This window comes from Spea bombifrons, chromosome 5 (assembly GCF_027358695.1).
Source record: "Spea bombifrons isolate aSpeBom1 chromosome 5, aSpeBom1.2.pri, whole genome shotgun sequence".
In the NCBI taxonomy this organism is placed as follows: domain Eukaryota; kingdom Metazoa; phylum Chordata; class Amphibia; order Anura; family Pelobatidae; genus Spea; species Spea bombifrons.
This window is the reverse complement of record NC_071091.1, coordinates 52,243,369-52,257,852: the sequence shown is the minus strand read 5'-3', so window position 1 is coordinate 52,257,852 and position 14,484 is coordinate 52,243,369.

Genomic DNA, 14,484 nt, shown 5'->3' with positions numbered 1-14,484 from the left:
GTGTGTGTGATATGTTTAAACAGCAGTGGGTTACCAGCACTGTAAAATTCTTGGTTTCTTGCATTCCTTAAGAAGCTCCACTTTCAAGGGGGTTTTCTGTCATTCACATGCCTAGGTCTGCTACTTCAGTACTAAGTGTTCTGACTGCAACTGGAGTGTGTGCTGATGAATTTAAAAAGGAAAATGTGTGTGTGGTCACAAAGATTATATCTCTATATATATTTATATATATATTAAGCAAATCTGGAGTGTAAAAATAATTACGTTACTTCTTGTAAAGCCACTTTATGAATTACAAGACTTGAGGAAATATTTTTTTTTTTCTTACTAGCAAATATTTTTATGCAACACCATGAAAATGTGAGGTTTCAAGGCAGATAGGGATTGAACAACATGAAGATAGTTCATATAAAGCTTTAATTTAAGAAAAATATTTTATTTGATCCAGGTATTTTTGTCAAATGACTAGAAATGCAAGTTGAACTGTTTATATGGGAAGCAGAGGAGAAAACCGACTCTGTTTTGAGTGACAGAAGAGACAAAGGGTTAATACAAGGATTGAAATACTGTACTGTAAGCAGGAGGTGTTACCTTCGCGTCATTTGTATGTTTACCATATACTTTGATATTGCAATTGTTCTGTATTTGAAAGGTTACTTATATTTCTAGAAACCATTTTGAATTTTATGCAAACTTATTTCCTTGAATTAACAGCAATAAAAAAAAAAAACACAAAAAAAAACAAGGAAAGCTTAACTTGTCCATGTTGCTAATTTGTTACATTTGAATATAACATTTTTTTTAAGTAGGATTTTTCAAAATAGTTGTATTTCTGGATGAAGCTCTGGTGATCTTGGCTGTGGAGGCTTGAAAGATGGTGGCAGTCCTCCTTGGGTGCCAAATATCAATGTTCCTCCCCTGAGCGCTCAGTATGTTTGGTGGAAATGAGTGTATCGCGGTAGTCTACCACCCAACGTGGCACATAGTGAATTTTAACAGAAAACAAATGGGTTGTGTGCTCAATACATTCACTGTGCACATAAAAAAATTTATCCACCTTTATATTAGTTACAAAGATGTACCAAGTTTAACATGAAAATACAAAAGAAATATTACCACTTTTATATCGATAAAATGCACTATATATATTTTTAGTCTTTTACGTTGAGCATCTTTGTGACTAAGTATAAAGGTGATATTTATTATATGTACCATTGTGTTTCGGGCAGGTTGAGACACCAGAGGGGGACTGCGGCTATTGAAGTTAAGGGTGCGGTGCACACATCCAGATTTTTTATTTTTGCCCTATAATGGTACACGTGTTGCAAGTAATGTGTTGGTCATTCTCCATCAGGCTGGTCCTTGTAGTTCTAGTTTTTATACTTTGAAGCCAAAAAACCTGAATATAGGTTTTGAAGATTTTTTGAACTAAAAAATAAATGTATTCCTATCTCTGGTGATCCTTTTCACACGTATTGAATCTTAAACTTAATTCCACAGAGCGTGCAAATCGGGGAACAGACAACTTTCTTACTCGCCAGAGTTTGCCACTGGCCCTATTCAGGGTAATGTGCCACAGGGAAATTTATGCCGAGTGTTTCTCCAGTTGGGCTGTCTGGTCACAAATAAAAGTGATAAATCCTATAGTGATAATATTCTTTGTGATATGTGCATGGAATGCCACAATGTTATCCCCACAATTAGTTTTAATAAGCCTAGTATTATACCTGTAATTAATCCTGCCTTATGCAGACAACTTGCTGCTGTAAAGTTTTGCAACTTCATATACCTTTAATTGTGTTTAATATCTATATAGATTCATGTGTACAGCCTGGTGAGCAGTGAATGTTACATGCTTCTGATACATTTAATGCATCTGTACAGAACTGGCAGCCCTTGGAAGGGTACTATGTGGCTGGAGTGGAGATCCCTGCGATGAGAATGCCTTTTACCCTCCTAAATGCCACTCTGCCCCATGATATGCCTTTTTAACCCCTATATGCCACTGTGCCTCCAGAAATGCTTTATACTCCTATGTGCCACTCTGGCATATAGGGGGGTTAAAAGGCATATCATGGGACAGAGTGGCATATTGGGTGGGGGGGCACTTACGCACTAATATACCCAGTCAATTACATACCCACTTTGACATTTACCTACCCCCTCAGAAACTTGCCTACCCAGAGATTAACATACCCACTCTGACACTTATATACCCAGACACTAATATACCCACTCAGACATACTTCCAAATCTCCCCAAACGGCTCTGCTTCCCCGGCAGCGGCCGGGCTATCCCGTGGCAGAGGAGGTGCCCCCATGCTGAGGGCATGCTAGGCTGGGGAAGGTACGCGTGTAGACAACCTCCGCTGCTCCCCGGACTTTTGGCGGCACTCGATGATAGACGCCCGGTGGAAGTGCCGACAGCAGCTGAGATTGCCAGACAGGAGGATCTGGGTCTTGGTCTCATAGCCAGATTAAGAGACGGCCTTGAGTATAAGATATATTCGAGCAAATACGGTACTATGTGGAAATTTTATTTAGTGCTGCTTCAACCCTTAGCATAGACCCTTTCCCTTGATTGGAGGGACAGGGACAGCCTGTCTAAGAGGCCAGAATATTGCAGAGTACTGGATAATGGAGCTGATGCCGGGTAGAGGCAGATGAAAAAGCAGACAGGAACACAAAAGCGGTCGTCGGAGAAGATATGGAGACATTGGAGAGGGAGCTTGAGAGCAATGCAATGCAAACACAAATTCAGAACAAAGATTTTTTTTTGTTTGTCATTGGGGGTCCCAGAGCTACTGTGTCCCAGGAAATAAAGTAGTAAAGTAATACAACTTTTTTTAATTTTCTCATCATATCATTTTACACAGTAAACAAATCTTTCACAAAAAATGGTTCTTGCACCTCCTTTTACTTATGTAAATTGACGAGTGCAAGTATGCATATGAGTAAGTGGCAAAAATGGTGGTTTTGATTTTGTTTCCCCCACTATGATTGGTTTTTTCCCCCTCCTCCACTCTCAACAAGATCCAAAGTTTGAGGGGGTAACCAGGATTGTCTTATAATCAAGCAAATACAGTAACAAAATCTTAATAAACCATGGTAATAAATGTGTAGCTGCACAAACTACCCTCCTACTAGTAACACATATGGTGTGATTGACCCACTGCCTCCATGTGTGATGGGTTTATTCTTTAGGCTGGAAGCTTGTAGCTGATTTGGAATATTCAACATGCCTTATACGTATTGGCTCAGATATAGGCCGCACCCTAAATGTTAGGTGCTTTTTTTTTGAGAAAAAGTTTTGTAATAGATATGCTGCCACTCTGCCCCACCCCCCCGGGATATGCTGCCACTCTGCCCCCCGCCCAAGATATGCTGCCACTCTGCCCCCCGCCCAAGATATGCTGCCACTCTGTCCTTCCCCCCTCGAGATATGCTGCCACTCTGCCCCCCCGACTTACCAGAGCAGACTCCCGGGTGCGCAGGACATCTACGTTATACGCGTATACAACTTCCGGTGCCGGCACTCAGCAGAAGTGCCGGCACCGGAAGTTGTAAACACGTATTGCGTAGGTGCCCCCCCGCACCCGGGAGTCTGCTCTGGTAAGTCTTGGGGCAGAGGTAAAACGCATCGTGTGGACGTTCACCGGCTTCGGCGATGCGCGTAAACAACCTCCGCTGCCGGCACGTCTGCACGATGTGCTTTAACAATCTCCCTTGCCGGGACTCCCCTCATGGGAATTCCCGGCAAGGGAGATTGTTAAAGCACATCGAGCAGACGTGCCGGTAGTGGAGGCTGTTTACGCGCATCGCTGCTGCCGGTGAACGTCTGCACGATGCGCTTAGACAACCTCCCGTGCTGGCACTCCCCCCGTGGGAAGTGCTGGCAGGGGAGGCTGTCTGAGCGTATCAGAGAGTAGGATGCAGGTCCCCTGCACCGCTGCGGGGGATCTGTATACTAAACCTGCTGCCTGCCCGGCACCCGAAACTGCATGTCCCGGGCTTCGGGCGATACGAATTGCGCATTCCTGCGCTAAACCACGAATATAGAAACATAGAAAGTGACGGCAGATAAGAGCCAGAAGGCCCATCCAGTCTGCCCAACCTCTGAGTACTCTCCTTTAGTACTTGCCCTTATCCTATATCTAGCTTGGCATTATGCCTATCCCATGCTTGCTTAAATGACTTTACTGTATTAACATCTACCACTTCCACTGGGAGGCTATTCCATGCGTCCACTACCCTTTCCGTAAAGTAATATTTTCTGATGTTACCATTAAACCTTTGCCCCTCTAGTTTATGCTTGTGTCCTCTTGTTGCGGTTTTATTTCTTCTTTTAAATAAACTTTCTTCCTTTACTTTGTTGATTCCCTTTAAGTATTTAAATGTTTCTATCATATCCCCCCTGTCCTGTCTTTTTTCCAGGCTATATAGGTTAAGATCCTTTAACCTGTCCTGGTAAGGTTTATTTTGTAATCCATAAACCATTTTAGTACCCCTTCTCTGCACTTTCTCCAACATATCTATATCCTTCTGGAGATGTGGTCTCCAGTACTGTACACAATACTCCAAGTGAGGTCTCACCAGTGATCTGTACAGCGGCATGAGCACTTCCCTCTTCCTACTGCTAATACCTCTCCCTATACAACCAAGCATTCTGCTAGCATTACCTGCTGCTCTACTGCATTGTCTACCTACCTTTAAATCCTCAGAAATAATTACCCCTAAATCCCTTTCCTCACACGTTGAGGTTAGGACAGTACCAAATAGTCTATACTCTGCCCTTGGGTTTTTATGCCCCAGGTGCATTACTTTGCATTTATCCATGTTAAATGCCAATTGCCACAGCTCTGACCATTTTTCCAGCTTACCTAGATCGTTTGCCATTTGGCTTCTTCCTCCAGGAACATCAACCCTGTTGCAAATTTTTGTGTCGTCGGCAAATAAACATACCTTTCCATCAACACCATCTGCAATATCACTAATGAAAATATTAAAGAGAATGGGTCCAAGTACAGATCCCTGAGGTATCCCACTGGTAACAAGACCTTGTTCTGAATATACGCCATTGACTACAACCCTCTGTTTTCTGTCACTCAGCCACTCCTTAATCCATTCAACAACATTGGGATCTAAACCCAGAGATTGCAGTTTATTTATAAGTCTTCTATGTGGGACAGTGTCAAAGGCCTTACTGAAATCCAGATACGCAATGTCTACTGCACCACCTTGATCAATTACTTTAGTCACCCAATCAAAAAAATCAATAAGATTTGTTTGGCAAGATCTTCCTGAGGAAAACCCATGTTGTTTTTGATCTTGAAAGCCATGTGACTTCAGATGTTCAACAATCCTTTCCTTTAACATGGTTTCCATTAATTTTCCCACTACAGATGTAAGACTAACTGGCCTGTAGTTGCCCGACTCCTCCCTACTGCCTTTTTTGTGTATAGGCACAACATTCGCTACTTTCCAATCCCCAGGGACAACTCCCGTTACCAATGATTCGTTAAATATATCAGTTAACGGTTTTGCTAGTACACCCCCAAGCTCTTTTAATAACTTGGGGTGTATCCCATCAGGCCCCATCGACTTATTTGTCTTTACCTTAGACAACTGAAGTAAAACCTCCGCCTCGATAAACTCACATATTTCAAACGATTCAGTCTTTTTTCCCAACTGAGGTCCCATTCCATCATTCTCATCTGTAAAAACTGAACAGAAATATTCATTGAGGCAGTCAGCTGAACCTTTATCCTCTTCTACATATATGCCTTTTGTTTTTAGTCTAACTAATCCTTGTTTAACTTTCCTTTTCTCATTTATATATCTAAAAAATGTTTTATCTCCATTTTTTACTGATAGGGCAATTCGCTCTTCTGCCTGTGATTTGGCAGTTTTTATAACTTTCTTTGCCTCTTTCTGCCTAATTTTATAGATCTGTCTATCTTCCTCACTTTGGGTATTTTTGTATCTACTAAAGGCTAACTTCTTGTCTTTCACGATTTTGGCCACTTCTGCAGAGTACCACAGCGGTTTCCTTAATTTTTTACTCTTACTGACCAACCTAATACAATTTTCTGTTATCTTCGATAAAACAGCTTTTACAAAATCCCATTTCTCCTGAACACCATTTAAATTGTGCCAGTCTGATAATGACTCCTCTATACATTTTCTCATTTTAGAAAAGTCAGCTTTTCTAAAATCTAAAACTTTTGTTTTTGTGTGGTGTGACTCAGTCACTGTTCGTATATTAAACCACACAGACTGATGATCACTAGATCCCAAACTTTCACCTACAGAAATATCTGTTAACAAATCGCCATTTGTGAACACTAAATCCAATGTGGCCTCCTTACGAGTTGGTTCTTCAACCACCTGTTTTAAAGATAATCCCAATAAGGAGTTTAGAATATCCACACTCCTGGTACAACCAGCTACTTTCGTTTTCCAGTTCACATCAGGGAGATTAAAGTCACCCATGATTATAACATCCCCCTTCACTGTCATTTTAGCTATTTCCTCCACTAGTAGATTATCGAGTTCTTCTACTTGTCCTGGGGGTCTATAAATCACACCTATGCGAGTTACTTTACTTTTGCCAAATTGTACTGTAACCCAAGCCGACTCTAAGTTCTCTTCACCAACTTGTATTAAGTTAGATTTTATGTTATTTTTCACATATAGGGCCACCCCTCCCCCTTTCCTGCCCTTTCTATCTTTTCTATATAAAGAGTACCCCGGTATTGATATGTCCCAGTCATTTTTCTCGTTATACCATGTCTCAGTAACAGCCACTATATCAACATTCTCAGTTGCCACAACTGTTACAAGTTCATGGATCTTATTCCCTAAACTGCGAGCATTTGTAGACATGACCTTTAGCTTGTCATTTAACACTGATGCTGCAATCGCTTTCTGTCCTTGCTTTGGGGGGCAAAACATATGCTTCTCCCTATTATCTTTATAGACCAAGCCCCCAGATCCACCCACCTGGTTACTAAGTAAATCGCCTTCCCTTTCTATACTGTCTAACCCGGCATTTATTCCCCCCCCATTCCTAGTTTAAAATCTCCTCCAACCGTCTAACCATTCTCTCCCCAAGCACATTGGACCCTCTTGCATTTAGGTGCAATCCATCACGACTATAGAGATTGTACCCCAAAGCAAAATCAGCCCAGTGCTCTAAGAACCCAAAGCCCTCCTTCTTACACCAAGACTTCAGCCATGCATTTAGCTGCCTAATCTCCCGCTGCCTTTCTGGTGTAGCGCATGGCACAGGTAGTATCTCTGAGAATACTACCTTGGAGGTCCTTTTCTTAATCTTACTACCCAAGTCCCTAAAATTATCTTTTAGGACACTCCATCTTCCTCTTACTATGTCATTGGTGCCAATGTGCACCAAGACAGCTGGATCCTCACCAGCCCCTCCCAATAATCTATCCACTCTGTCCGCAACATGCCGAACCCGGGCACCCGGGAGACAGCAAACCATTCGGTTGCTGCGATCAGAGCTACAGATTACCCTGTCTGTTTTCCTGATTATTGAATCCCCTACCACCACAACCTGCCTGGGCTTTCCTTCCTTTCGGATCCCCTGCACATTGGATGAGCTGCTCTCCCGGCTGTTAGGGAGAACAGCTTTTTCCGCAAAGCCTACCTCTGAGTCTGCCTCCCCAACATGCTCACTTAAAAGGGCAAATTTGTTGGGAGGGAGAGACTCTGGGCTGGCTTGCCTCTTCCTCTTCCCTTCCCCACTGCAACCACGTCTTACTGTCACCCAGCTATGTGCCTGACTCCCTTCTGACTGATCTCCTCCCTCATTGCTAGGGGCCCCATCTAAACTTTGCTCAGTGAGCAACAGACTCCTCTCAAGGTTGTCAATCTCTCTCAGTGTTTCAATGTGCCTCTTCAGAGCACCAACCTCAGCTTCCAGAGAGACCAATTGATCACACTTACCACAGCGATATGGACCCAGGAACTGCTGTTCCAAGCATGCATACATATGGCATGATGTGCACTGAGTGAAATCTCCAAGCTTGCTCATTCTTTATAAAGGGACGCGAGTATAGAATTTAAACAATTGCTTTATGTCACTTACCCTCCTTGCTCTTGCACTCGTGTTGCACTAACTGCCGTGGTGCACAATATGGGCCGCACACCCACTTTAAAGACTTAAAGTGGGGGGGGGAGCGCGGCCTATATTCGGGCAAATACGGTAATATACACGTGTATGTAAAACAACAATAATAATAATAAAATGCAAGGTTAGACATTAAGATTGGGAATTTAGTGTTAATGGGCTAATAACGTGGATAGGTTGAGTGGTTGGAATAAAGAGATCAGCAGATGGGAAGAAAGAAAATAGAAAATGTTTTATGGTGGGTACAATCAGTTCAGAGTTAAGGAGAAATTTAACCCTTTCATAAGAGGACTCCCACCATTCTCAGCCACCCAGTGGCCTTGTCATTTTTGGTCCCTTAAATTCTCCGAAACGGCAATTTGGAGGATGTTGCTAATTGCGCATTCTTTTTCTTCCCTCCAGCGTTTCTACATCCTATGCAAGAAATCCACAGCAGTGTTGCAAGCTGTGCACGAAAAACACATATTTGTGCCTCTGGGAGTTTAGTGGTGAAATGGCTGCATGAAAAGTGACAAAATGTCAATAAAATACACTGGGTTGTCAGCTTTTCAGAAAAGTGTACTTTTGGGTTTTATTCTGCATCCGCTACGGTGCCAGCATACTTAATTTAAAAACCACACCTTTACTGTTACTTCCGAAATATCCTATATAGATTGGGGGGGTCTGAACAAGGATGGATAAATGTTTTCCACTGTAGATATGCAAAACAAAGTGTCCAGAGAAGGATATAGTCTCATTTGGGTTAAAATGCAGAGCAGTCCCCCTGATTCAGATCATTGGTAAGCAATACAGCCATTAAAAATAATTAGGACTCCCAAACGTGGAATGCTTTGACGTGGTGGCGGGCTGAGCAACAAATGACCATATAGTGTGACAGAATCCCTAATAGTTCTGCCTGAGACAGGGGATTCTGTGTTTTAATCTTTTCCTTTGTTGTGTGTACATTCCTTATGACCCTCCTATATGCCACGCTGCCTCCCTGAAATGTCACTCTGCCCCTAGAAATGCCTTATACCCCTATATGCCACTCGGCCCCCAGAATTACCAATGCATCCCCAGACTTGTCCCCCGTGCTCCAGACTCCCTAGTGTCTAATGGGGCAGCCGGTAAACTTCTGTGCGATGTGCACAGACAACCATCGCTTCTGCCTGACACTTCGAGTGGAGCGTCCATGATGGATCCCCAGAAGGTCATGTGATGCATGGCTCCGTTATAGAAGCCCCAGTTGAAGTAGAGGGCAGTAGCGGAGGTTGTCTGAGCACATTAGCAACATCCTCCAAATTGCCAGAAAGGGGGAACCAGGTCCCCTGCAGCGCTGCAACAGATCCTCCTCTCTTGTAGCCGGTGAGCGTCTGTGCGATGTGTGCAGACAAACCGCTGTTGGCTGGCGCTTCCGCTGGATCTTTTATGATGGAAGGTTATGTCACGTCGGCGCTCCGTTATAAAAGTCACGGCGGAAGTGGAGGGCATCACACAGATGTCCACTGGCTGCCAGAGAGGAGGATCGAGGTCCCCTGCATAGCTACGGGGATCTGGATCCTAGCCATGCTGCTTGCCTGCAGCACGGTAAATGAAACAAAAAACCACCAGCCCGGCACCCAGAACTGCATGACCCAGGCGTCGGGCGATATGAAAAGCACACCCCTTGCTTCCAGTTATCTTTTTGGGGGTAAATTATTATTTTTTATTGTTCTGTGTGTATCGGCAGGCATATGTAAGGGCAGTGCATATGTGTTGAGGCATTGGACAGCACTAGACCTCTGAAGGTGTGCTGTGGTATCTGGAACAACAATGGTGCAGCAGGTCCTTTCAGCCCTGTAAGTTGCATCCTCCATGGATGCATCCTGCTGCCATGTGTTCTCCAGGTACGCGATGGACCCGGCTATACATGCGATGGGAAAGAAAATGTGATTCATCAGACCAGACCACTTTCTTCTGTTGCTTCATGGTCGGTTTTTATGCTCGCATGCTCGGGCACCCTGTGCTCGGGAACGTTGGTGGTCACACCATCAGCTTACGTTACTTTTATTAAAGTGAATGGGACTGAAAACCACATTCAAAAAGGGAAGAGGAGTTTCAGTTCACCAACCGCCACCCCAAATGACAACAGTGGCCATGAACTGCCTAGCAAGAGGGCCAGAATGGACAAATAATTCATTGATATGTTATAACATCTATACATACTGATCAGCACATGGTTCTTGTGCTACTTTGTTACTTGGAGTTCTACCAGTTCCTGATTGTATTATATACCAATTAAATTGTTTAAAACCCAAGTGAACATTTCTATTGAATTCCTTACTATACATATATATAAGTGCACAATTTCTCATAAAGACAGGCATCTTTTGGGCTACATTCATCCCCACCAAACATTCTCAGCGCTAAAGAAAGATGAACAGGCGGTATTGGCTCAATTTAGGTCCAAAAGAGGGACCCTTGGGAGGTATGATTTATGTGATACGTTATTTGCCATTAACCATTACATTTCCAAAATTACACAACATTTTATTTTCAGTTCAGCAACATCTATCTGACAAAATTACATGTAGCTGCTGAAGTGAGTGTGGTGGTAACGGGTAGAGCAAGAAGTGGCTGAAGGGAATTAAATTAACTTGGCAGACATCGTATGGCTTTCAGTACGTTGGACAAACACGTCAATCAATAACCTGCTTTATAATAACGTCAGAATTTCCTATCATACGATTAATTTAAGATGTGTTGAGTCTCCACATACCTCTAAATCATTCTGGATCCTAAATAGAATATTAAATAGTCCCCGGACCCGGCTTCTTAGTAACTCTTATAAAGCTTTAGTTAAGTCATTAAGTTTCTTGTAGCTTTCCCTTCCTGCCTACCAGGCATGAGATGTAACCTCTGGGAAGACTTTTCTTTTCTCTTTTGTTGGCTGAATTGCATTTTAGGTATGTATTTCACTAAAAGACATGTTTGTTTTTGTGTTTTTTTTTAATTGTATGATTGTATGTAAAATCTTTGAATCTTCAATAAAGAAATTAAGTTGGAATAAAAAGGTTTAGACAATATAGAGGCTGATGTGTTTGGAGAGGATTATTCATTTTGTTTAATCACCCCTTCTCACTACCTCGACCCCCTCTGCCCCCCCTCTCACTACCTCCCCCTCTGCCCCTTCTCACTACCCCCCCTACCCCTTCTCACTATCTACTCCCGCTCCCTACTTCTCATTATCCTCACTTACCTTGTTGCCGGAGTCCTGCGGTGGGAGCGGGAGGCATCCGTCTTCTCGCTCTGCCGCGGTGCCGGCATTTCATGTTGAGCATCGGAGTATGATATCTTATTCAGGCTCGTCGCCCCTGGCCGGGACTTAAATTAAAGCATGTTTTTTTTTAAAAAACTTTATTTAACATGATGGATTTAAATAAAGTTAAAAAAAAAAAAAAGAAAAGAAACGACGTTTTGATTTAAGTCCCGGTCAGGCGCCCCTGCTGCCATGGCGCCCCGGGGGGGGGCTGCACAGGTCGCACACCCCTAAGGCCGGCCCTGGTGGATGCATTCTATATGAGTGAGTAGGTGCCCTTACATGAACTTATAGCATAAACAGCTCAAGAAACAACAGAGGTCGAAAGAGCCATGAACTGTGAGGACCGTATTTACTCGATTATAAGACGACACCCCAAATTTGAATATTAATTTAGGGGGAAAAAAGTCTGAATAGAAGACTTCCCTTTAGGAAAAAAGTTTACTTGTAAATATAAATTCACATGTAAACTATTTTTTCATATTTAATAAAAACTATGATTGAGAAATGCATTTTTTTGTTTTTATTTCCTTTTATTTGCCAACCTGCCCCCCATTTATGCACATCTGCCCCAGACTTGCCAATCTTCACCCCAGATATGACCTATACCTCTTTATATGCCCTGAGAAATGCCTTACACCCCCTATATGCCACTCTGTCCCCCAGATATGCCTTACACCCCCTATATGTCACTCTACCCCATACATGCATTATAACCACCCAGATATGCCTTAAACCCCATATATGCCACTCTGCCCTCAATATGCCTGACACCCCCTAGATACTTTATACCACCATTATGCCACTTTGACCCCAGATATGCTTTATGACCACCCTATATGCCACTCTGTCCCCAGATATGCCTTATACCACCTATATGTCACTCCGCCCCCATATATGTCTTATGACCCCCAGATTTGCCTTATTCCCCTATATGCCCTATAATTCAGACCTCCGTGCACTCTAACCACTACATGGTTGATGCAGAGCGTGGGGATATGACGTCACCCCGCACTAAATCAAAAGAAGATGATGTAGGATGCAGGATGATTGAAGATGATGGAAGATGAGAAAAGTAAAAGATGGGAAGAAAGGGTTTTAAGGACTGTGTATATGTGTATATAGATAGAATGTAGATAGTGAGAAGGGGGAGAGGGGTAGATAGTAAGAAAAAGGGGTGTGTATATAGTGAGAAAAGGGAGGAGAGGTAACTAGAGAGGAAGGGGTAGTAAGTAAGAATACTGAAATAAAGAGTGAGAATGAGTGAGAGAATAAACTATTGTGTGAATGAATTGCGCGAAGTGTGAATTAGTGAGTGACTGTAAAGGTGTTTGTGTGTATCATAGATGTATAACAGATTTGTAGAAAGGCAAATGTGACGGTTCCTAGAGTCACCCTACCTAGGCTTTGGGGGCGTTCGTGAGTGAGACCGGGAATTTCGCACCGACCGCCTGGAACTATTTCTGGACTTGTCATCGCTAGCAGTCGGTGGACATTTCACTCACGTCGCTTTCCATTTCTCCTACTGGGATCAGGTCGCTATTTTCACTGTATCATCTTTACATCCCTCGGAGTCTATCCTGGAATTAGCAGAGGGCTGAGTACAGTTAACTCCGAAGGCCAGTGGTAGCTATGACTGTTTCCTATGGAACAGTTTGCGGCTACCACCTCATGTGCGGTCCGCTGGTTCTTCCACTCGGTGGTCCCGGGACTTTGCTGGACTCTAGGACGTTGCTATTTTCACGGATTGTGAAGGGGCAGTGTATGTGCTTATGTGTGTTTATGGGCAGGCATATGTAACTGCAGTATATGCATATATGCGTGTTAATGGGCAGATGTGTGTGTGGAAAGCCAGTGTGTATATGTAAATGTGTGTTTATGGACAGGTGCGTGAGGACAGTGTAAATAAAATAACCTCTGTAAAAAACAATAGCTGGGGGGCACAATTTTCCATTCTTGCCTCGGGCGCAAAAAGATGCTAGCTACAGCTCTGTACATCTCACAGAATAACCTGACTGGATCAGGCCCTTCATATTTCATAAGTAGTGTCAGGGAATGTAATGAAACTTCTGCAAACTTAGTAAATACACACAAGTGAGTGGGGGAACGTAAGTGTTCAGATAGTACAGCATCTCCCCCTGCTGGTATTGTTATAAACTGCAGCAGTGTATTTTAATGCAGATGCATTCACCTTTTAAATCTATATTGCATACCTAAATCCAGTTTATAGCCCACTCGTCAATATTAAGTATACATTCTGATTGTGACAGAACTGAGGGCACTGGAATAAAAAGTGTCATAGTGCCAGTAAAGGGTCATCCCTAGTGGGGACAACATCATGTAACGACCATGAGGGCACTGTTTCTTCAAGATGACTTCCCATCCAGGTTTTAAAAAGGTTTAAAAAGCCAATAATAACGGAGATGCAGAGAGCAATCCTTTTCCATATATACATTGTACTAATACCCCGTCATGGGGTCACTGAGAACACAAAGTATAGCCTGAGTCACTCATATATATAGTGGTCCAAACGATGCTTGAGTAGCACTGCTGTGGGTAAAGGCCCAAAAGCCAGGGCAGCCCAGAGTACAAACTCATCCATTCCCCTTTTATCAGCACCAGGACAGACAGAGAACAAACACTGCTACGGTTATATTATACAGAATCCATCCTATAAGCATCTGGAGTGTACGCTTCTGCAGGCACATTCTTCTAGGCTTCTTCTGGGAAAAAAAACACATCACATATTCCAACTAAACGAACAGGTCAGATTAAAATTGGTGGAGAGTTTGTATTGCTTTTAGGTGTTTCCAACTGATATAAAATATCTTGCAGCTTGTTGTGCTCTAGCAGCCTGTAAAAACTATTCTTGCTGCTTCGTGAGACGCCATATTGGTAATGAAGCTTACATAGGTGGTAGTGCATCTGCCTGTGAGTTTTATAGTAACCGCTACATGACGCAAGTCAGAGCTGATGGGAGGTAGAGTATATTAATCCTAATATCAACATTTTACACACATTCCACAGAGTTGTCTAGTTTCTGTGTTTATAAAACA